Here is a 3,730-nt window from a genome sequence, read left to right as displayed (position 1 = left end):
AAAGATAATAGATAATGAAATAAAGTTATGTTTGAGCCTGGATCCACATGGGGGCAGTATCTACCACAGTGTTCACGTTCATGCATTCCTATTCACACTGTTCCAATCACAATTTAAAGTTTGAAGGTTTCAAACGTTTTCCTTGTTCATACAGTCACAGAGATTTATAATCTTGATAAATCATATTGGTTATATCAAGATTATATGAGGACCGCAATGGAAATGATTCCGTTTTTTAACCTTGATCATTTTTTATGTACTTAATGTCGTCTCTGGCTGAAGCAGCCTACTACTTTTAATTATCAGATGAATTCAAATCAATCAATCAACCAAGATTATCCCCCATACAAGGTGAAGCTCAAATGTTTTGCTGTGAGAATTAGCTGGATCTAATGTATAAAGGTGATCTTGGGTCAAGAATTATCAATCCCTGTCCCTTTTAGTGGATGTTTGTTGGATAAAGCCATCCATAACTTTTGGTTGTCACGACTTCCGCTCCGCCGAAGTCGGGTCCTCTCCTTGTTCGGGCATCGCTCGGCGGTCGGCGTCGCCGGTCTTCTAGCCATCATCGATCCACTTTTAATTTTCCATGTGTTTTGTCTTGTTTTTCCTCACACCTGGTTTCAATTCACTCAGTTACTTGTTGTATATTTAACCCTCTGTTCCCTCCATGTCTTTGTGTGGGATTGTTTATTGTAGTACTTGTGTATGTTCCCCGTGAGCGCACAACGGGTTATTTTTGTGCCTATTTATCTTGTTGTTCTGGATGCTGTTGGTTTTTCATAATAAATCTCCGGTTATCACCCAGTTCTGCTCTCTTGCGCCTGACTTCTCTGCCGCCAATTACGCACCCGCTACATTGGTGTTGATCAGTAATTGTTTTTGCCTTTGTCAAAATGTTATTTGTTTAGACATTGATACAGTGCATTCGGAAAGTATTCAGACCCCTTGACTTTTTCCATATTTTGTTACGTTACAGCCTTATTCATCAATCTACACACAATACCCTATAATGACAAAGCAAAAACTGTTCTTTAGAAATTTTTGCAAATGTATTCAAATAAAAACTGAAAAATACATTTACATAAGTATTCAGACCCTGTATTCAGTACTTTGTTGAAGCACCTTTGGCAGAAATTCCAGCTTCGAGTCTTCTTGGGTATGACATTACAAGTTTGGCACACCCTTTATTTGGGGAGTTTCTCCCATTATTCTCTGCAGATCCTCTCAAACTCTGTCAGGATGGATGGGGAGCGTTGCTGCACAGCTATTTTCAGGTCTCTCCAGAGATGTTCCATCGATCTCAAGTCCAGGCTCTTGCTGGGCCACTCAAGGACATCCAGAGACTTGTCCCGAAGCCACTCCTGCGTTGTCTTGGCTGTGTGCTTAGGGTCATTGTCCTGTTGGAAGGTAAACCTTCGCCCCAGTCTGAGGTCCTGATCTCTCTGGAGCAGGTTTTCATCAAGGATCTCTCTGTACTTTGCTCCGTTCATCTTCCCCTCGATCCTGACTAGTTTCCCAGTCTCTACTGCTGAAAAACACCCCCACAGCATGATGCTGCCACCACCATCCTTCACCGTAGTGATGGTGCCTGATTTCTTTCCGATTGTGACGCTTGGCATTCAGTTCAAAGAGTTCAATCTTAGTTTCATCAGACCAGAAAATCTTGTTTCTCATGTTCTGAGAGACTCTTAGGTACCTTTTGGCAAACTCCAAGCTGGTGTCATGTGCCTTTTACTGAGGAGTGGATTTTGTCTGGCCACTCTACCATAAAGGTCTGATTGGTGGAGTGCTGAAGAGATGGTTGTCCTTCTGAAAGGTACTCCCATCTCCACAGAGGAACTTTGGAGCTCAGTCAGAGTGACCATTGAGTTATTGGTCACCTCCCTGACCAAGGCCCTTCTCCCCTGATTGTTCAGTTTGGCCGGGCGGCCAGCTCTAGGAAGGGTCTTGGTGGGTCCAAACTTCTTCCATTTAAGAATGACAGGTGTGTCTTTCCAAATCATGTCCAACCAATTGAATTTACCACAGGTTGTAGAAACATCTCAAGGATGATCAATAGAAACAGGATGCACCTGAGCTCAATTTCGAGTCTCATAGCAAAGGGTCTGAATACGTATGTAAATAAGGTATTTCTATTTTTTATTTGTAGTACATTTGCAAACATTTCTAAAAACCTGTTTTCGCTTTGGCATCTAATCAATTTTAGAATAGGGCTGTAATGTAATAAAATGTTTAATACTGAATACGTTCCGAATGCACTGTATCTGCCAAGTATTTCTGTGGACTCACAAATATGGGTAAACTGCCAAACTAATGGAAACACTTGAGTAAATGAAGTATATTAAAAGCAGGTGCTTCCACACAGGTGTGGTTCCTGAGCTAATTAAGAAATGAACATCCCATTATGCTTACGGTCATGTATAAAAATGCTGGGCAGGCCATTATTTTCGTTATTATTTTGACTACCATGGCCCCTATATGATGACAATTCCCCCATCCATAGGGCACGAGTAGTCACTGAATGGTTTGATGAGCATGAAAACAATGTAAACAATATGCCATGGCCGCCTCAGTCACCAGATTTCAACCCAAATCAACACTTATGGGAGACTCTGGAGCAATGCCTGAGACAGTGTTTTCCACCACCATCAACAACATGGAAGATTGGTGTCGTATCCCTCCGATAGAGTTCCAGATACTTGTAGAATCTATGCCAAGTTGGTTCTAGCTCTTGGTGGCCCAACACCCCATTAAGATGATTTATGTTTCTTTATTTTGGCAGTTACCTGTACATTGCATTAATTAAGGCTTACTTCTCATGTTAAACGTAGTTTGAGAGCACTTGCCAAGAAAAATGTCTGGTGCCTTGTAGTGCAGCTTGTTGCAATAGAGTATTGCCTGTTGGGTAAACTTGTGCAGAGGTCTTATTGTCATGCAGGAGCACTTTGAAGGTCTTGACTGTGGCTTCATCCCGTTTGCTCTCCAGAGATGGGAGTGAGTTGTAAGGGAGTTCCAATGATGTGGCAGCCCTAAGGTCTCACTACCAGGTCAGGCTGCAGGGTCAAACCAAAGACTATCATTGACCTGTGAATTGTAAAGGGTGTAGGCAGATTGCTAGCCTATGATATGCTAGATCAAGTGCATAAGGTCACGTACAGTACAGTGGTTGGATCAAGACAACGAAATAAGGAAGTCACCTTCATATTTGTTGTTGATACATTTCCTTAAATTAGATACTAAGAGTCACAGTTAAAGGGATTTTCCTGTACTATTGTATACTTTTTCACCAGTAGTCCTGAAAGTAGCGCCCACGAGCCAAAAATGGTCCTCGAAAATTGCGTACTATGCTACGTATGTGCAGACGTGCAACACATCTTTGCTCTCTATCACTCTGCTGTGGGTGCATCATGTGCAACTTGCTAGCTGTCACTCATATGGCGAAGGACAGAAGGTCATTGGTTAAACTCGAATTGCTAGGGGGCTGGCCCACATTGGGGAAAATGTAGGGAAAATGCCTCAGCACAGCTTCCAGAAAAACTGTTGCTTTCAAACTAGGGATTTCGTGTCTAATTGAGGTAAGACAGTAATTCTGCTCATAGACGGTTTAGTTGTTAGGCAACAAAATTGATGCATGCGCAACTATTGGTAAAAACAGACAGGGTTGGCTTAGATTGTTGATAACATGCAAACTATATTTCGTCTCCAAAGTTTATTGAAAACATTAATA

Source organism: Oncorhynchus tshawytscha, linkage group LG16, assembly GCF_018296145.1.
Source record: "Oncorhynchus tshawytscha isolate Ot180627B linkage group LG16, Otsh_v2.0, whole genome shotgun sequence".
Taxonomy (NCBI): Eukaryota; Metazoa; Chordata; class Actinopteri; order Salmoniformes; family Salmonidae; genus Oncorhynchus; species Oncorhynchus tshawytscha.
Note: the sequence above shows the minus strand (reverse complement) of the source record.